The following is a 22,390-nucleotide window of genomic DNA, read 5'->3' on the forward strand; positions in this document are numbered from 1 at the left end:
TACATTCTCTTGCCAGGTAACTGTTCCTTAAACATCAGTTCATCATAGATCTTCCTTGCTCAAAATCTCATGGCTCTTATGCTGAGCACAAGACATTTTAAATTCTCTACTTTGCTCATAAGGTCTGTAATAGCCTGTAGAATGTGGACACCCTGATCCTTACCCTGCCTACTATAAAGGAGTATGTGAAGATTACATAAGATACAGTCAGTTCTCTTTATGCACAGTGTGACATTCTATAAAGTCACCGTGAACACTGAATTGGTGAATATGACCCACTGCTACTACAGGAAATGCAGGGTTAGGTTGCTGCAAGCCTTAGTTACATTTTCTTCAACTGATCAATACATAACCTTATTTTCTGTGTGTTTCTCTTTAAAGTCACCTTATTTAAGATATATTGGTGATATATTAACATTGAACTCACACCAACAGCACTGTACCTCGTGTCTGAAAGAAGCTTGCTGAACACACATACTTTCTCTGTAAAGGCTAAGCCTCTTGCCCTGAGGAACACCAGGCAACATTGCAGCACTACACATGGGGGACACATTAAATAGCAAAGTCACCAACACAAAGCACAAAAGATAAGAAATGAGTCACTAAATAGACTGCAAGAAGGACACTTGTTTACAGTATGAGCTGAAACGAGGGCAGAGCGTCACCTGGTTCCCCTCCGCTGGGAACGTGCTCATCCAGTGAATAAATTTTTCACCACTTTGTGCATATCTGCAAATGGACATGAAAGCCCTGTGAGTGTTTATTTTGAGGCTGCCAGTACATTTTAGCTAGTGGACAAGTGTGCAAACACGGAATCCACAAATAATGAGGATCACCTATATTATGAATGCATCTTTTCAAAACCATAGTATTGCTCAGATATAAGAGCAATAATGATAACATAACAGCTAACATTTTAGTGCCTACTATGCGCCAGCAGCTCTTCTAAGCACTTTACATAAGTTAATGCATTTCAATCTCACTAAAACCCTATGAGACAGGAGTAATCATTAGCTGCATTTTATAGATGAGGAAACTAAGGCTCAGAGAGTAAATACTTTGCACAGGTTCCCCAGTTAAAAATAGAATAACTGGGATTGGTACCCAGACAAACTGGTCCAAAGCCCACAGCCTCAACCACTATGGTAGGAATGTGAGCGGATTTTCTACCACTCCCTGAAAAGCCCCTTCTGCTCCAGCCAGTGTTGTCTCCCACATATTCACTCATCAAACATTTTCTGAGTGACCCAAAGGTGTCAGGTACTGTGTTTAGATACTGGAGGGACAAATAGAATGTCAATGCATATAATCCATTACCAATCTATAAATCAAAATTGGGTTGAGTTTATGATGAGCCAAACTTTGAGGGTCATATAGCCCAGGAGAGTCCTTTCACAAAGAAATGGAGCACTCCAAAGAAGTGGGGTGTACAGAGTGGTTATATACCATCAAAGAGCACATATCACATGTGATTGCAATGTCCCTTTTACAGTAGTCATGACGTTGACCTCTCGGCATGTCAATTGATGGACACAGTGGGTATCAAGTCTGCTGTCTCCATGGGCGTGGCTGTTGTCTCGAGTTGGGTCATCACAGGATGAGCACAGCAATCAAATCCTAGCCTAGGGAGAAATGCTTATCCTTAAGGAAATACCAATGTGGGGAAACTTGCATTTACATCTTAAGGGCTTTGCTTTTGTCTTTGGGACATGTTAATTGTTTAAAGCAGATATACAATGGATGAACAGAGGCTACAGGCCCCTTTTGGGGAAAAAAAAAAAAAACAAGGTCAGGCCCAATTAGTTTTACACTAAGTGGTTTCCTCATGTGCTCCAATATATCCTATTGCTCGCCATTTATTCATCAAGAAGTAGGATAGTCTCCCGCTTGAAGAAGCTCACTGTCTATGAGACATGAATAAAACAACCGTTATGGAAAAGTAGATAAGTACAGGAGCCCAGAGTGGGGACGTCAAAAGGGGTCTCTAGATGGAGACCTCTCAGGAAAAGTGTCCAAGAGGAAGGAACATTTGACATGAGTTTAGGTTAAGAAATAGGAATTAAGTTGATCAAAAAAGTGGGTAGGAGGACAGAAGAAACACATATAAAAATACAGATATAAAGGATGCTAAAGCTTTCACAAAATTGGGGTATTTTTAAGGCTGGAACAAAGCAAACATGTAGGAAACAGCGTGTGATGAGGCTAAAGATGAGGACAGCAAGAGAAAGCCTGCGTGTCCAGCTCAGGAATCTGAATGATCTCTCAGATGCTCTGAGCAGTCATTGAAAGAGTATAAGCAGATGTCACATTTAAACAAATTTGGATTCTTGAAGGTAACTCTGGAGGCATTGTGGAGGAAAGATTAGAAGAAATTAAGACTGGAAGTAAAGGGTCCTGTTGGGAGATTAGGCAGCGATCCAGATAAGATAGGCCTTGGCTTAGGCGTGGGGTCTGCAGGTGGAGGAGGCCAGGAGGTGTGAAGCAGTGCTGGGCTCCTGGAGGAGGAAACTGAGCTGCCTCTCAGTCACAGGAAGACTGTGCCTGTCATGGCCTCCACACCCCCATGCCCAAATGCCATGTTTCTTTCTACGTCTGTACCTTTCCTCTCTTCCCCCATCTGAAATCCTCACTCTTTCTTCCCTCCACCTGCCCAACAGTGGTCCCTTTGAGGACTTGATCTAGTTCACCTCTCCTAAGAAACTGTCCTTAATTACAATTTCTGGATAACATTCCCATTTTTTTAAGTTCTATAATACAACATACACTAATACCTTGGTAGAATCTAATTACATCTTGCAAACAATTTCATGTACGTGGAGGAGCTTGGAACCTTATAATTCTTTGTATTTCTCTCAATACCTACCACAAATACTTTGCATATATAGGTCAATAGATGTCCAGTAAAGTTCAATAAAGAAGCACCCTTTATTAGCTAAAAACTTTTATGAGCTCAGTTATTCCTTTAGATCAGCTGCTTGAACCATCTGTCTTTCTCCACAGGTCAACAGTGTTGCCCAGAACAAATGAATTTTACACCTTCTCAAACTCAATAGAGCAAAGATGGAACTTCATTCCCCCTGCAAGCCTTACTGCCCTAGAGAAAAGCAAAAACAACGTGTGACATCTAATTTTTTCTCCACATTCTCATCTCAAATTGCAACTGTTTTCCAGATGCTAACTGGTTTTCATTCTTAAAACTGACAGAAAAGTTTCTCATTATTTCCGTTTCTTTTTTTGTGTGTGTGAGGAAGATCAGCCCTGAGCTAACTTCCGATGCCAATCTTCCTCTTTTTGCTGAGGAAGATTGGTCCTGGGTTAACATCTGTGCCCATCTTCCTCTACTTTATATTGGATGTTACCACAGCATGGCTTGACAAGCAGTGCATCAACGCGCGCCAGGATCTGATCATGTGAACCTGGGATCGCTGCAGCAGAGCGCGTGCACTTACCCGCTGTGCCACAGGGCTGGCCCCTCTCTTTATTTCTAAAGCTGAAATGTTTAAATCATTCTCTGGGCTAGTTGGAGTTTCCATAAAATGAAAATATACATTCCAGAAAAATCCTTAACTTTCCAGAATAATCCTTAATATATTATGGTAAACACCTTGGCAGAATGTCACTGATTTTCAATGTCAGTGCCTCCACAAGGGTATCCTTGCATTGTCTCCCTTCCCAACCACCTCTCACTTTGCCCCTCCCCAGGCTCATGGGCTCAAAGTGTTTATTGAGCACTAAGAATGATCAGAGTCTGAGGGAGACTTCAAGGATGATGCAGCCATGTTTTCTGACGCCAAGAATCTCTCTCCATCTCTCCTTTAACCTCTATTTTTCTTATTCTGGTTTCTACTTTAGTTGTTTACTTGTCTTGTGAATTGATGTTTTGTGGTTTATAATTACCATGTAAATTCATATTACTTTTTGCCTTAGAGTTTAGAAAGAACTTACATTAAACAATGTTTTTTCCCAGTCCTTTGATGTGTCTAATATCTTCCAATGCAATTCAAGTGGCTTCTTGTTTTTATGTCTCCATCATTATTCCTTCAGAATTATGTTCACCCCACACTTTTGATCTGACCAATGCTGCTTTACTCTTTAAACTTTTCTATGCCGAGACTCACGTGAGGAATCCCTCAAGCACCATCAACTAGGCGAACCCACATTCCTCACATCTGTTTCCTTGATTTGTTCCTAAATAAAGAGTTTCTTTTTTGTGTGTGTGAGCAAGATCAGCTCTCAGCTAACATCCATGCTAATCCTCCTCTTTTTCTTTTGCTGAGGAATACCGTCTCTGAGCTAACATCTATTGCCAATCCTCCTCCTTTTTTTTCTCCCCAAAGCTCCAGTAGATAGTTGTATGTCATAGTTGCACATCCTTCTAGGTGCTGTATGTGGGACTTGGCCTCAGCATGGCCAGAGAAGCGGCACGTCAGTGCGCACCCAGGATCCGAACCCGAGCTGCCAGTAGCTCAGCTTGCGCACTTTAGCGCTAAGCCACGAGGCTGGCCCAAGATGTTTCTGAAAATAATAATAAATTGTATAAAAAGCACTATCACACATACCTTAAAGAGAACAAATGGAAAAGAATATTCAATTCCTCAGATAGGTTTGCAATCAAATGAGACATTGAGGGGACCAGGGGGCACTGATCAGAGCAGGATCCTAAGAGAAGAGTTTTTTAAATCAATTTCAAATGAGGTTAAAACTGGAATGAGATAGTATTTTACCAGTTAGCTGAAATCATACGCATTTTTCTGACCTTTGAGAGTTTATTTGCATATAAACTGTACATGTGGGGTAAGAGAAGGCTGATATTGTTTAATTTCTTTTTATTATTCAGCACTTTGTAATAGATGTGGCTATTCACAATTAATAAATATCATAAAGTGGAGAGACCCAACTTTCAACTGCCTGATATTATCAATTCTTACACAAAGCTAGAGTTTTAAAGATCAAATTTCATTCTAGTTACCTGTCAACTAGTCCATTTATATCAGAAAGATGCAGAGTTTTAGGAAAATACTTCAAAACACAAATTTTATATGTAATTTCAAAAGCAAAACTTAGTTAAAAACTGGGTGGTAACCCGTTTTGCTACCATATATTAATCTTTAGCATGGGAGCAAACATTTTTTGAGAATATAATTCATATTTGCCTGTTTGTATATTGTAGAATGTTAAAGGATTTACAGTTTTAATCGTATTTCAAATACCAGAGAATAAAAAACAGAATTGTTTCAGTTTTATGAAATAGTTTCTTAGACATAGCAGATTTTCACAGCATATTACTTGAAAATAAAATAATCAGTTAGTGAGGTTTGAGCAATGTGGTTTTATTTTAAACTTGTTCCTTCCATAGGAGCATCAATAAAAGCCCTCCAGGAGTAGCTGTCGCTCTTTTCCTCCACATGAGCACCAGGTGCGTTTGCTTTAAGCATCAGACTCTCAGGCAACACCATAGCCCTCAACTCCGTTTAGTTGAGAAAAGGCTTTATGAGTCGTGTGTTTTTTCTAGGGGTATGGAGCTCCCAGACTTATTAACTAGAGGGAGAAAGAGTCAGAACACATTCAATAAACTCCAGTGTGCTCAGGTGAGTGGATAGGTGCCTGAACTCACATCTGAAGAAGAACTTAGAGGATGCTTTCTCACTCTGCTTCATGCCTCTGAGTAAGCAGTCCTGGACATCCCCGTTACGGCCACGGAATAACACAGGCAGCCTTGATGGACCAGAAATCCTCCTATGTCCATCATTTGTACAGAGCAAACTGGCTTAAGACCTCTCGTTTCCTGCTGCAGTGGTAATTTACAGACATACAGAACTGCCATCTAGTGACTAAGAAGAAAACAGCAAGGTGCTTTACATGGAAAATGAAATTGTGAGTTTTTTAAAAAAGAACAGTGAAGCACTAAAGTTGGTAAAGTTGACACAAATTTGACACAATGTGACACACGAAAGTTATAGTAAAACTGAAAAATGTGTAGGTGAAGTAATCAGTTGTTCTCTCTGCCTCTAAAACATGTCTTGACATCTGACTCATAAATAGTTAGTTTAAATATAATAGAATAACTTTGGAAATAAACTTCTCATCTCATCTCATCCAGTTATGCTGGCAAGAACTGGTATTAAATAGCCAGATGGGGAGTACCCATGTTGAAGTACCATTTTTATCACAGTGGAGAGAATAGGAGGCATAAAACCCAACAGACTGATGTTCAGATCTTCCCTCTCACCCTTGATCAATTTTGTGAACATGGTCTTATTTTGTTTGTGAGGAAGATCAGCCTTGTGCTAACATCTGCAAATCCTCATCTTTTTTTGCTGAGGAAGACTGGCCCTGGGCTAACATCCATACCCATCTGGTTCCACTTTATACGGGATGCCACCACAACATGCCTTGCCAAGCGGTGCGTTGGCGCACGCCCAGGATCCGAACCGGCGAACTCCAGACCGGTGCATCGGAGCGAGCACACTTAACCGCTTGCGCCACCGGGCAGGCCGCTAAACATGGTTTTCTTTATCAGTTAAATATGAATTATAATAGTTACTTTAAAGGATTACTGTAAGAATTGCATGAGGTAATACAGTAAAGGGACGGGTGTAGAGTAATAGTTAATTCTCCTGCCCTGTCTCTCTTCTATGAAACATGCACAAATCATCTAAGAAGAGAACTTGTCTATACAATAAACTTATGACAAAGATTCAATTGTTCTAGAAGTAAGGGCCACCATTGTTGAGGGCTTAACCTCAACTGCTTCCAAATACTGTTAACTCTCAATTAATTTTATGTATTTTGTGTCTTCCAGACACTTCACTGGCTAGAAGGAAATGAGAAGGTGTGAAATTTAAATTGATGTATTTCACCCTTGAATGTCCAAGCTATAAAATCAGGTGTTTTAAATCACCTAGTTCATCAGGTTTTCTGCTTATTATTATATATTTTACCATGGTTCACAGCCCGAGAAAAATAGAAAATCATTATAATTTTACACACCTGAATATATATCTTGACTATTACAGCTGGAATCTTAATATATAGAACAATGTTGTACATGTTTTGTCCTTGTTGATAGTACAGAATACTTTTGTCCAGGTTTTCTTTGGCATTATCATATACAATGAAGAACTCAGTAATAAATGCCCTGGAGATAAGGATTTAGAAAAATCTAACATACTATCCTAGTCATGCCACAAAATATGCTATAAAAATAATGAGAGGATATTTTGAAGGCATTATTTTTCTTAATTATTTCCAACTTTATGTCCCTTTACCTGTTTTTAATAATTCTGCATCTTATTCACTATTGGCTAATCATCTCATAGTAATTAAGTAACCCTCAGTTGAGTCCACCATGCCTCTTCAAGTGCCCCAGCCTGATGTCGGTCTCAGCTCTGACAAAAGAAGCTGAGAAAACCTGTTTTGTGGCACTCTTCTTAAGGATATCTTTACTCTTACAATAATAGCTATATTTTTGAAAGGCACCAGTGGATTATAAAATCAAGTACTCGACCCATGTTGTATCCTCATTTTGCCTCCAGGGGGAGCACAACTTTCATGTGTAATGCAGGGCTGCTGCTTTATTGTTTCCTTTCAAGATATTTTATTACTTGTAAAACATGTCGATGTAAATAATCCATAATCAATCTATAAATCAAAATTAGGGTGAGTTTATTATGAACTAACTTTTGAGGACCATGGCCCTGGGCCTTCCTTCCCTAAAGAAGGAAGGGCACCAAAGGAGTGGAGAGTACAGAGTGGTTATATACCATCAAAGAGCATGTATCACATAGGATTGTAATGTACCTTTTACAATAACCACAAGATCGCCCTGCCAGGTTGCCCTGCTAGAATAGCTATTGATGGACACAGCAGGGAGCAGGTCTGCTGTCTCGATAGATGTGGCTGGTGTCAGGTCTGTTGTCTGGAGCTGGGCGGTCACAGGATGAATGCAGCAGTAAAATCACAGCCTAGGGAGAAATGCTTATCCTTAAGGCAATGCTAATGAGGGGGAAGCTGCATTCTTATCTTAAGGGAATTTATTCTTCTCTTGGAGACATGGCAAAGCAGATACAGAATGCAGGCGACAAGACCTTTTGGAAAAACAAACTCAGGCCGAGTTAGATTTACTCCAAATCGCTTCCTCATATGCTCCAATATATCTTATTGCTTGCCATTTATTTATCAAGCTCAGGGCGTGTCTTTCAAACAGAAATCATCGAGAATAGCATGAAGTAGTCACTTACCTACAGATGTCACTGTGGTAACAGAATATTAACAAGTAGCTTTCAAATATAACCATTTTCCCAAATATTGTATTTCACTGAGTTAATCAAAAAGGCATTCTTCTGTCTTATACTCAGAAATCTCAACTCTGAACTTAACACTAGATGTAGCCAATTTTGAATAAAGACCTTTAACATCAAAGCCGGCCAATAGATCTTGTTAAAGCAAATCCAAACTTGGGAACACTTTTGTTTTCAGTCACATGTAAATCCTCTCAAACTCAAAATAGGGTCCCGGCTTTGTGCAGATGGAGAAAAGCTTCTGTTCCTCTTTTTCTATTCAGATAGTGCAGGGAAGAGCCCAAAAGATCTCCTGGTGGAACACGAACAGTTCTTTACATTAGAAATGCAGGCAGTGTTTCCTAGCTTCTTTTCTATAGGCCGAGACATGCTGACCTGCCCAGAGGAGCAAACTTCTGGGCTCCAACAGTAAATAAGACCATGTGCAGTTTACCACAACAATGAACTACAAAGATGTATCAGGAAATATTTTGAACATCAACACCTAAGCTTTCAGTTTCCCTCTGTCTAATTCCATGGCTACCTGAACTGAATTCATTCTCCATCCCCATCCCTTTCATGATAGTTTTTATCTCCTTGAATCAGCATGTTATAACATCTAAGAGAAATTTATCAAAACACTTTCTTCAAAATAGCTAACTGAAATATAAGAGTTGTAGAGGGTCAAGATTTTAAGATGAACGTGATGTACAGAGTAACTGTGCTACAAAATAAAAAGAAAATAAATGAGAACAATAAGAAAAGGAAGAAAAAAATGATAAGGAGAAGGAATATAACAGAGAGTAAAAGTAAGAAAGAGAGAAAAAAGAAGAAAGAAGGTGTAGGAAAGAGAAAGAGTCAGGAAAAGCATGAGAAATGGCAAAAAGGGGCACGAGCAGAGGGAAGACACCATGTTCAGAGGGAATGACAAGTGAACTGGTTTCTGACCAGGGCTCATGTCTAGAGTCACTGGCCTGCATTTGAGAACTCCACTCAGTTCTAACATCCACAGAATGACCACTCCTCATGCAAACTCTGATGACACTGATTACCAGCGCTGTCTTCTCCCGGGACCTGCTGGAGCTTTGGGAACTGCCTCTGTCAGCAGCTCTGGGACTGACAGAATCCCCATTAAATACTCATAAACTAGGATGGTGGTGTTTTTTTTAATTACTTTTTTTTAAATTTTATTTATTTATTTTTTCCCCCAAAGCCCCAGTAGATAGTTGTATGTGATAGCTGCACATCCTTCTAGTTGCTGTATGTGGGACGTGGCCTCAGCATGGCTGGAGAAGCGGTGCGTCGGTTCGCGCCTGGGATCTGAACCAGGGCCGCCAGCAGCGGAGCGCGTGCACCTAACTGTTAAGCCACGGGGTCGGCCCACAATGGTTGTTTTGAAAGAGTAACCCAGTAAGAGCTCTCTCAAGGGTACATTTAATCCTGCCAACTCCTGCACTCACCCATCTGAAGAATTAAGAAACTAAACTTTTTTTTTTTAATTACTGTGAAGAAAAGTAAGAGAAAACTTTTCTGGCAAAATTTTAAATGTTCCATCTGCTTTGAAGTTACCTCACAAAATTCTGAGCATAATCTAAAATTCTGGGCTCCCCACAGTTCCAAACATGTTTCAGAAATGATCTCTTTATCATGACAACGTAAGCCTATGCCTTATAAAACAAAATAAACTTGGATGAGCTTTATCTTGTAGAGAGAAGGCAGCAAGAAAAAGAGTAGGATGTGCCTTTCTACTATGAAGGAAAATAAATAAAATCATCAAAATATACAAAATATGCCTCTAAAACTAAATGAAACGGTCTCTAAAGAGTTTTACATTTTAAGTAAAAATGCACCTATATGAAATTATACATCAGTTTGTCTAAAATCTATTCCACTTAATAGAAGAATTCATTCAGTTTCATTTAAATAGCATGACTTATGATTAGCTGCATAATAAGTGGTAGATATTTTAATTCTGATATACCATGTACTTCCACCAATGAAGGTGGACTTAAACTTGTAATTTTCCTAAAAGGGGCCAACCAGATGTTTTGCTTATTTGATTATTTAATAGTATGGATCTGCTCCTCATTGCCAACGAAGGATGTCTACACACAGGCTTTAGCTTGCGTATGTAATGGGAAATGCAGACTGAGTTTACAAAAAGAAAAATTGAAAATGCAGCATTGTCTTTAGGAGATGTGGTCGATCTGTTCAAGACCATTTTCTCCCTTGGTCAAGTGAGAAACTGAGAGAGAATGTTGTCGGCCTCTTCCTTGGCCCCTTATAGAATTCTGCGTTACCTCAATTGAACGTGTCCTAAAGTGTTTGAACTAAACTTGGAAATGAGTTGATGATACTGTATTTGCATTACGCACACAGAATCTCTTTCATTAGGCACCATTTAAAACACTTTTTGGGACATTAGAGGCCAGAAAAGTTTTGCTTCTCTGAGAGACTGTTGCTTTTAATCTCATGGACAAGAGATGATAGAGAATTGTTCCCATTTCCCTTTCTACTTTAAACCTGAGGGATACATTTCCAACTACCTTTAAAAACTGCAGGTCCTTCTGAAACACATTTCAGTGCACTGGCTTACTTCAGCTTCATTTCATTGTTCCATCCTAAATTCCTTTCAGTTTGATCTATTTTCCTTTCTAATCCTTTTGTATACCTAGATATTTAAAAGCTGCTCAAATCTATATTGGAGAAAAGTTGGGTTACAGTTCTTTCAGACAGCATGTAAACCCAATTTTTAGGGTTTCTACACAAAAAGTTTCTGCCGTGTTTCTACCAGCTCTCCTTCTATATTTTTTCCTCCAGGATTTCCTCTGACAAAATTGCCTTTCTAAAAGCCAGTCCTCTGTTCATTCTCTTGGCCAGTCACATTTTCATAGAAAGATAAAGGACTGGATTTTCCAAAGATGCAACAAGAATGATCAAGTCCTGATCCACACCTAGATATGCTGTTCCTGTTCTCCAAGAATTTTAAAACTAAAGTTAATTATCTCTTTCATTTTATCTAAATCTATTAAGTAACCTTGGCACTGAGCCCCTAAACTGGTCCACAGGCTGCTTCAGGAGACACAAAACTCTCTCTCAAATGCTTGCATTCATGTGCTTAGTAGGTATTTTATTTATTTAGATCTTATGCCACAAAAGAGCTTCATTTATTCACTCAAATACTTAAGTATACACTATGTGCCCAAAGGTCTTGAAATGTTGGCAGTCTGCAAGGAAAACAGATAGATATGAACAGATAAATTACACTACAGAAATAATTTGAATGAAAGAGATATGAATAAACTGCCGTGGGACTCCAGGAAAAGAACCACCATGGGGGGTGGACAGGGTTTGTACCATCTAAGTAAAGGAAAATGAAGATAGAGAACATAAAAAGAAAACAAGGTAAATGAAAAGATTTTCTTCTTCTTAATGTTTCTGCCACCAACTTTTGGAGCACACTGCTTGCTGATGTCCTTTCTAGCCAATCTTATCCTTCAGCAGGCTTCTATAGACTTCAAAAATTCGATTGTACCAAGCTGGGTTTCTCCGTGGAGTCAATGCCAACTGTGTAGGGAGCCAGGAGGGGAGCAAAAGATTCACAGGACTCTGCAGGCCTTCTGCAGCTCACTGGTGGGGAGGGGCACCGAGTCTTCACCTTGGCCTCTGTCTCCAAGTTCACATAAAGGAGGGTCCGTTCCTTCCTTGATATATGAAGGTGGAGATAAGCATCTTTCTCAGACGGGATTATAGAAAAATTAAAGTGAGAACCATGAAAAAGACAGAAGAGGTAGCACCATGAATCTGAAGAAACTGGACATGTGAATTAGTAACCAGTAGGAAGAAGAGTTGAAGACAAAAAAAAAGGCAAAAAGCAAGTTCTCAATTTTCAAAGATGGAAATGCAAATCTTTCTTCTTCAAAAAGAAAAAAGTCATTGAACTATTTCCTTTAAAATAAAATTGAAAGTGGTCACATGTTGCAAATAATGGTTTTAACCATGATGTCACTACACAATAACGTGTAGCCATCAGTTGTTAAGTGCACTGCAAATAGTTCATTACTTAATAATTATGTTATCAAAGTTTGCAATTGATATATATATTTTAGTAAATAGTAGACTGTGTGCAAAGTTGTCACTATATTATTGATAGTGTCACTCTTACAACTAAAACCATGACTAGGAGGGAAAAGATGGTGTGACCTCAGATTGCTAGAGTCACAGCAAGAAAAGTCAAGAACGTGCCATCAGGTCATTTGGACAAAATGATGCTATATGGCTGTTGGGTTTATAACAGATCTACTGGAGAAAAACAAGTCACTACATTAAATTATTTTCTACTTACCTCCATCACCCTCTCCAAGAACACATATTTTAAAATGAGACAATATATTACATGAAAAATTACTGGCTCTCTCATTTTGAAAACTACATCAAATAATGAAGAAAAACCTAGGTTACAAACATCCTGTTATCAATTACAACTACCATCTTTTACCAAACTACAACTCTAATTATCACTAATTAACTCTCAATCTAGATCTCCTCCAGTATACAAAATCAATAACTTAAAATGTTTGATAACTTTTTTTAAATTACCCTAAAATTTTAGAGGATAGTATAAATATATCTCTTGCAAAAGTTGAGAAAGATAAAGACACTAGGAAAGGAAATGATGAAAATATTACCCTAATCAATGATGTAAAACACAAGATATGAACAACTGTTAAAAAGAATTCTCTATGAAATTGATCAATTCTACTATCTCTACATCTGGCTATTTCCTATCAGTAATTTGATGCATAAACAAATAGAATAGTGTATTTCATGGGATCAATTCTTCTAGTTGTGTGCTTTTCCTTTTAAAACTTCATATGCTTTTATGTGCTTGCTTTATTTTCAGGTGGTGTCACATTAGAACACCCTCATCTCTGAATATCTTTGCATTAAGGGACTCTACCTTTGCCCTTGATCAACTGTACTCAGAGTTATGATAAACTCAGAGACTTACATGGAACAATGTTTTCTACGTCTCATCTCCCATGAGTTGTTCATGTCAGGGAGTATAGTCCACCAAGTAATCACTAAGCAGTGTCTGAAAAGCATCGGATACTAAAAGGAGGACATGCAGGGCTGGGTGTGGGCCCCCATTCAGTGCCTCAGTGCAAAGAAGAAAGAGATAAATGCATCCCTCCAGAGACTGGGATAAAAACAGGAGATTATGAGCACGAGGCTCCCTCTGAAGGCCTTTAAGCAGGGACCTGGAATAAAACTGTTTACGCTGTGGAATATTGTTGGTTTTACAGGGAACTCATGAGGAAGATAGGACATGAAATAATGATAATTAAAATAACAGCAGCAAACACTTCTACTGAACCAGGCACTGCACTCTGAATGTTAATTCTGTGCTTGAACATACATGAACTCCCATAACCCTCAAAATATCCTGACGTAGTAGATGTTGTTCTTCTCACCATTTTATAGATGAAGAGACTGGGTACAGTGGCTGGAAAACTCAGCCAGGTTACAAAGCTGATACATGGCAGAGCCCAAGCTCAGTGCTCTTCTGTGATGCTCTTGGACTACAACTCCAAGTGAAGTCTCTAACGACTATCTTTCTCTCTATAATCCAATGGGGGAAAAATCAAAATTCTTAACTCTAACACCCATGCTACCATTTAGGAAATGTTAGTGAGGAAGAGATTTATGAATAGTAATAATGTCCTTCTATTTACTCTTCACTTATAGATCAGACATCAATATTCCTGATCAGTCCACCAAGAAGAAACTGGGACATTATTATGCCAAAAAGAAGAAAAAACAAGGAATAAAACAACCAAATTCCTTTAAACATCATTACACAAATGTGATTCTTAATTCCATATGACAAATATAAAGTGCTTTCCTGGTTTGGGGCTCAATATAAAGCTGATGTTAATATCATGTTATCTTCCCAGCCAATAACACAAAATATTTTAAGACAACAAAAGGGGGAAAGACAAAAAACAACCCAACAGAAAAATAAATATTACATCTGAACGCTGTACAATTTTTTAAAGATTACTTAAGTGTTAGATTTAGTAAAATTTGTATCTCTATCTTGCCTCTCCCAGTTATCTCTGAAGGTAAAGAAAAGGACTAAGAAAAGCACAACGAAGCCAGTTAGGGAAGCGAGTCAGCGGGAAGAGGTGAGGTGGCCGCCCCTCTGCAGACGACAGACAGAAATCTCCCCTGGGAGCCGTCTCAGGACTCACAAGATGTGGAGCTTTGACCTCGGGCAGTGGCTACAGCTAGACACCAGCAGCAGTGCTTCTCAGACTTCAGTCTACACGATAATAACTGGACAAGTCCAGTGTCCCTTCCCCGGAATTCTAACTCAGCAGCTTTGAAGTTGGGACACGAGAATTTTCCATTTAAGAAGCCTAAGATTGATTTTCCTTGAGTTATTTGCAGATTATGACCAAAGGCTTACCTTGAAGAGAAGCACAAACTCACTACCCAGTATGCACTGCACAGATACTTTGTGTCACACACTCTCAGAGCATTCCCTGCCCCAGGGGTCCCACCTGCTTCAGCATCCTAGGGCCTGTGTTCTTCATCAGGAGGTTCCGAGGGTGGCAAAGCAGACAGGACTCACCTGGGAAACTGCCCTTCTGTGTAATTCAGTGAGTGCGTGGGCTGCCTGCAGCCCAGGTGTAAAATGGGTCTTGCTATATTTAAAAATAAATTTCTTTTTAATTTTATTGAGGTCATATGGCTTATAACTGTGTAAATTTCAGGCGTACATTACTATATTTCAGTTCTGTATAGACTGGATCATGTTCACCACCAACAGTCTTGTTTTCATCTGTCACCATACATATGTGCCCCTTTACACCTTTCCCTCTTTCCCTCTGGTAACTACAATCTGTACTCCTTATCTATGTGTTTGTTTATTTTCCAAATATGAGTGAACTCAATCAGTATTTTTCTTTGTCTATCTGACTCTTTTCACTTAGTATAATACCGTCAATGTCCATCCATACTTTCACAAATGGCATGAGGTTGTCTTCTTTATGGCTGAGTAGTATTCCATGGTATATATGTATATATATCACATCTTTATTCATTCATCCATTGATAAGTACTTGAGTTGCTTCCCAGTGTTGGCTATTGTGAATAATGCTGTGAAGAACATAGGGGCGCATACATTTTTTGAATTACTGACTTCATATTCTTCAGATAAATATCCAGAGGTAGAATAGCTGGATCTTATGGTATTTTTATTTTTAATTTTTTGAGTAATCTCCATCCTTTTTTCCATTGTGGCTGCAGCAGTTTGTATTCCCACCAGCAATGTATGAGGGTTCCCTTTTCTCCACATCCTTTTCAACACTTATTATTTCTTGCCTTTTTAATTATAGCCATTCTGATGGGTGTGACGTGATATCTCATTGTAGTTTTGATTTGCATTGCCCTAATAATTAGTGATGTTGAACATCTTTCATGTGCCTGTTGGCCATCTGTATAACTTCTTTGGAAAAATGTCTTTTCATATCTTCTGCTCATGTTTTGATCAGGTCGTTCATTTTTTTGTTGTGGAGTTGTTTCTGTTCATTATATATTTTGGAAATTAACCCCTTGTCAGATATATGATTTGCAAATATTTTCTCCCAGTTGGTAGGTTGTCTTTTCATTTTGTTGACAGTTTCCTTTGCTGTGCAGAAACTTTTTAGTCTGATGTAGTCCCACTTCTTTATTTTTCCTTTTGTTTCCCTTGCCTGACAAGAGACAAAGACAGACATTACATAAGGATAAAAGGGACATTTCACCAAGAAGACATAATACATTAATATACATGCACCTAACACAGGAGCAACAAACTATATAAAGCAACTATTATCAGACTTAAAGGGAAAAATTGACAGCAACACAATAATTGTAGGGGACTTCAACACCCCACCCACATCAATGGATTGATCATCCACACAGAAAGTCAACAAGGAAACAGTGGCCTTATATGAAACATCAGACCAGATGGTCTTAATAGATATATATAGAACATTTCATCCTAAAACAGCAGAATACACATTCTTCTCAAGTTCACATGGAACATTATCAAAGATAGAAATACGTTGGGAAACAAAGCAAGCCTCAATATTTCTAAGAAGACTGAAATCATATCACGCATTTTTCTGACCACAAGTGTATGAAACTAGAAATCAACTAGAAGAAAAAATTGGAAAAGTCACAAATATTTGGACAGTAAACCACATGCTACTGAACAACTATTGGACCAATGAATAAGTCAAAGGAGAATTCAAAATATACCTAGAGACAAATGAAAATGAAAAACAACATATGAAAACATATGGGATGCAACAAAAGTAGTACTAAGAGTGAAATTTATAGCAATACAAGCCTACCTCAAGGAATGAGAAAAAGCCCAAATAAACAATCTAACACAGTATCTAAAAGAACTAGAAAAAGAAGAATAAACAAAGCCTAGAGTCAGTAGAAGGACAGAAATAAAAATCAGAGCAGAAATAGATGAAAGAGAGGCTAGAAAAAGAACAGAAAAGTTCAATGAAACTAAGAGCTGATTCTTTGAGACGATAAGTCTCTTTCTTTAGAGGTAGAGATGGCATGTGGGCCGAGATTATAAGATCAGAAAATCCAGACACTCAATCGGAGATCTCCCTGAACTTTAAGCATCTTTTAAGCAATTTCTTAGCATCTTTACTACATTCAAATATGCTGTCCCTTTAACATCTGTTTGAATACGTGTGGCAAAGTCAAAGGACAGCGTATACTAGGCACCACAGGATGATAATAGCTTCCCTGCCTTCAACAACAAAAGGTCCAGGAAACCGAGTTATCTTGGGTCCAAGTTGGGAAGTGTTTTGGAGAAATATAGTGAAAAAGTAAATAAACCAGACAAGAATAAAAGAATTGGACAGGGATCTGCTGGCAAAGAAAACTTTTCCCAGCTACAGGCCAATAGAATCTGGACAGAATGAGAAGGCTCACAACTACACGTGGCACCAGGGAGTAAAGTGGAAATCTCACAAAGGAGGCCACTTTGAGGCCTATAAACACCTTGCAAAGCTACTCATTAGGGTTTCAGAACAACATGGTTAGGGTGTGTGTGCTCAATATCCGCATGTCCCGGGTTCTCCTCATGATATCTGCCTTACCTATATGTATATTCCGCTAAACCTTTGTTGATTATAAAGCAAAGTGAAGAGAGTAAGAGTGTGGCAGAGGTAAAGAGCAAATTAAAAGCAAAAAACATACTGTAGTCATCATGTTGAGACTATAAAGTAAACTGAATCAACTGATGGACAGGAGATGCTCTTTCTGTAATTTTTTTTAATAAATTAAGAAATTCATAAAATATTCTTCAGCATTGACGGTAATATACAATGCATAGACGAGTTAGTTCAAGCTTTACCTTCAGGGACAGTCATTGACCCTAATAGAGAATTCAGATTCCAGGGGTCAGCTAGTCTTGTATCAGAAAGTGTCACATTTCAGAGCTGGCTGTGCGTTTCAGCTATTCACATCTCTTTAAGCTGTTTAGTCATATCTAGGGCCGGCCCCATGGCTTAGTGGTTGGGTGCACGCGCTCCGCTGCTGGCGGCCCAGGTTCGGATCCCGGGTGCGCACCGACGCGCCACTTCTCTGGCCATGCTGAGGCCGTGTCCCACATGCAGCAGCTGGAAGGATGTGCAACTATGACATACAGCTATCTACTGGGGTTTTGGAGGGGAAAAAATAAATAAATAAAATCTTTAAGCTAGTCATATCTTGATAAGCACCACAGGCTTTGCTACTTAGCTAGCTGAATATCAGAAATAGCTTTTCATTGGTGAAATGAGTGGTTCGTTTAATTAGCATGAATTTAGAAATGAGCTCTCATTGGTGAAACTGAAGGGATTCTGTATATGTGGATTGGCCAAAACATCAGAGAATATCCTCATACTTAGAGGAAGAAGGTAAGAGTCGGGCAAGCGAGGATGTCAGGTGTGATGTCCTGACAGTGCTGCGCCAGCTGCTGGTTTAGGAAAATGTCTCCCTGCCCGTTGCCAGCCATTAGGCACAGGATCTTGCCTCCTTCATATCTGTATCATGTGAACCTTTCATGGAAGGTGTAGCCGGGCATCTATCCGGGTAGCAAGCTGCACATCACCTGATGAATGGACTCTTGCCTAGAGCGCTTCATCATCCTAATACAATGCCACTCAGTCTTGGATATCTCTGCCTGCATGTAAAACAGGCGGCACCAACAGCCAAAGGGATAAATGGTTTCACTTAGGATTCCACGTTCACACCAATACAATGTATGCTATAAGCACTCTATACAACCCCATGTAAACTATATATATATGGAAAGTTCAGTTGGTCCTCCAGGCTTTCAGCCACACCCCAGGGCTCTCACACATTACAGTGCTGTGAGGTAATCTCAAAACCTCTCCTTCACCTCATGGCTCCAGTAGCAGAAAATAAGGAAAACACAATTTATTTCATGGCTTTTTAGTGTCTACAGATGCCATCTCTTCAACCAGACTATCACTTATATTTTTCTACATGCCTCCCATCCACCCCCCAAATTCGTCTCTCCCTGTTTCCTGAGTCAAGCTCCACTCCACTAGAAGGCCCTCCCTGGTCCTCCCCTCACAGAGTCTCATCAATCAGTAAAGTCAGGTTGAAGCCCCAGCTCACCTGGACCCCTCTGGAATCAACACACAGACACGGCACACCTGCATCCCTCGTTTTGACAATAATGTTGTGCTGTCTGGAAGGGTAGCGGCTTAACACTTTCATGAGTGTATCTTATCTTCCCTCAAATGCACTGAAAGTCTCTTCAGCATGAGAAGTGTGCACACTTGTCCTGTCAATCCCCCCACTCTTGACAATTTCATGATGACTGCATAACAGCCACTTAATGTCTATTGCATGAACACGCTTGTCAGGTAGAAAAATAAATGAAATGGTTTGTCAATATGAGCAGCAGCTGTAGCTGGTAATCTCATTTTCCTCCTTTGCTTAATAAGGTACCAAAAGATACCCACAAACTTTGTGGGTTTCATTTGAAAAACCAAGGTAGCAAGTTACCAATTATATCGAAATCTAATGGCAATTACAGAAGATAAAGAAAAATACATGGTAGATAAAAATCCTAGGATATCATCAATACCGGCGCCCAGACAGATCTCCTAACTTTACAAGGCCTCAGCGTTCTCATCAGGAAATCATGAATGATACCCGCCCTGGCCCTGTTCATAGGGCTGGTGTGAGGCAGGAGCAAACACTATGCGGAAAGAGCTAAGACAATGACAGCTGTTATTCAGAAACAACACACCAGGAGTACCACTCATTTTGACATTTTAAAAATCTATGTTTAGGGCCAGCCCCGTGGCTTAGCGGTTAGGTGTGCGAGCTCCACTGTTGGTGGCCTGGGTTCGGATCCCGGGCACAAACCGACGCACCGCTTCTCTGGCCATGCTGAGGCCGTGTCCCACATACAGCAACTAGAAGGATGTGCAACTATGATATACAACTATCTGTTGGGGTTTTGGGGGGGGGAAGGAGGAGGATTGGCAATAGATGTTAGCTCAGAGCCAGTGTTCCTCAGCAAAAAGAGGAGGATTACCATGGATGTTAGCTCAGGGCTGATCTTCCTCCCAAAAAAACAGAAAGAAATGTAGTTATTTTCCAAGTAGGGTAATAAGCTTCTTGTCTACAGACACTATACCCTATAACCCCCGTTTCGCCCGGGATATTACATATTCTGTATACACAACAGACACACAATGAGTACTAAGGAACTGATAAATAAATGGCAAGCAATAGGATATATTGGAGTACATGAGGAAGCCATTTGGGGTAAAACTAATATGGCCGGAGTTTGTTTTTACAAAGGGGCCTGTCGCCTGCATTGTGTATCTGCTTTCCCATGTCCCAAAGAGAAGAGAATATGCCCTTAAGATAAAGATGCCCTCATTGGCAGAACCTTAAGGATGAGCATTTCTCCCTAAGCTAGGACTTGGTTGCTGCAGTCATCCTGTGACCACCCAGTTTGAGACAACAGACCTGACACCAGCCAAACCCATCAAGACAGCAGACCTGCTCCCTGCTGTGTCCATCAATTACTATTCTTGCAGGGCAATCTGACAGGGCGATCTTGTCACTATAGTAAAAGGGACATTACAATCCTATGTGATACATGCTCTTTGACAGCATATAACCGCTCTGTACACCCCACTTTGTTGATGCCCTTCCTTCCTTAGGGAAGGAAGGCCCTAGGCCATGGTCCTCAAAAGGTGACTCATAATAAACTCACTCTAATTTTGATTTATACATTGATTATGGATTATTTACATAGACATTTGTTGGTGTAGTCATGGCAGGATTTCAGAGAAACCCACCAGAGACCACCTGGAATCTACACTGAACTGGCATTGGGTACCAATAGGGGCCCATTGTGCCCTCCAGATCACTGCATTCTTCAGGTGACCCCAGTGAGTTCTCCTGAAACCTGGACCTCCTTATTGTAAGTCAACAGTTCAGAGTTTATTTGAGCTGTTTTCAAGGCTTAAGGCTAGGTGTCTTAAGGTGGTACTGGTACATTCCCTAGGTCAGAGGAACCTAGGGCGGAATTCCTAGGAACGAGAAATCCAGGGGGAATTTCCTTGACCAGGGGAGCCTAGGGGGCACTTTTGGAGTGAATGGGGGAGGCTGACCTTTTTAATTTGGCTTAAAATTGGAAAGAATTGTGTTTATAATGTCTGAACAAACTTCTTGATAGAGAAATGAGAGACTGAATCTGTTCAGCTCCGAAAAAAAGGGACATTGCTCCTCCCGGCCTTTTGGGCATTCTCAGACCTGAAGCTGTAAAACTGCTAGAAGAAAACATAGGGAAGAGGCTCCTCCACATTGGTCTTGGCAATGATTTTGTGGATATCCCACCAAAACTGCAAACAACAAAAGAAAAAATCAACAAATGGGACTACATCAAACTTAAAAGCTTCTGCCCAGCAAAAGAAACAACCAACAAAATCAAAAGGCTGGGAGAAAAGTTTTACAAACCATGTATCAGATAAAGAGTTAAATATCTAAAATTTATAAAAAATTTATACAACCCATAACAAAATTTATAAAGAACTCATACAACCCAATAACAAAAAAGCAATCCAATTGAAAAATGGGCAAAGGACTAAGTAGACATTTGTCCCAAGAAGACATCCAAATGGCCAACACGTACATTAGAAGGAGCTCAATGTCACTAATCATCAGGGAAATGCAAACCCAAAGCACAAAGAGCTATCACCTCACACCTGTAAGGGTGGTGATCATCAAAGTGACAAGAGATAATAAGTGTTGGCAAGGATGTGAAGAAAAGGAAACCCTTGTGTGCTGTTCATGGGGATTTAAACTGGTGCAGCCACTATGAATAAGACAGTGGAGGTTCCTGAAAAAATTAAAAATAGATACACTTCAGTGTATTTATCCGAAGAAAATGAAAACACTAACTTGAAAAGATATATGCACCCCTGTGATTATTACAGAATTATTTATAATAGCTAAGATATGGAAACAACCTAAATGTCCATCAATAGATGAATGGATAAAGAAAACGTGGTATGGGCCGGCCTGGTGGCATAGTGGTTAAGTGTATGTGCTCTGCTGTGGCAGCCCGGGGTTCAGATCCCTGGCGCGCACTGCCTTACCGCTTCTCAGGCCATGTTGTGATGCAGTCCCATATAAAGTGGAGGAAGGTGGGCACGGATGTTAGCACAGGGCCAGTCTTCCTCAGCAAAAAGAGGAGGATTGGCACATGTTAGCTCAGGGCTGATCTTCCTCACAAAAAAAAAGGAAAGAAAATGGGGTATATATTTACAATGGAATATCATTCAGCCATAAAAATGAAAAAATCTTGCCATTTGCAATGTCATGGATGGACCTTGAGGTCATTATAGTAAGTGATATAACTGAGACAGAGAAAGACAAATACCATTTGATCTCAGTTATACATACAATCTGGCTCTGCAGTTTCTCACCAAATTGCCACTGGCAGGCCGAGTCAAGTACCGATTTTCTTTAGTGAATCCAAGGGAATGCCTCTCAGA

This window comes from Diceros bicornis, chromosome 29 (assembly GCF_020826845.1).
Source record: "Diceros bicornis minor isolate mBicDic1 chromosome 29, mDicBic1.mat.cur, whole genome shotgun sequence".
Taxonomy (NCBI): domain Eukaryota; kingdom Metazoa; phylum Chordata; class Mammalia; order Perissodactyla; family Rhinocerotidae; genus Diceros; species Diceros bicornis.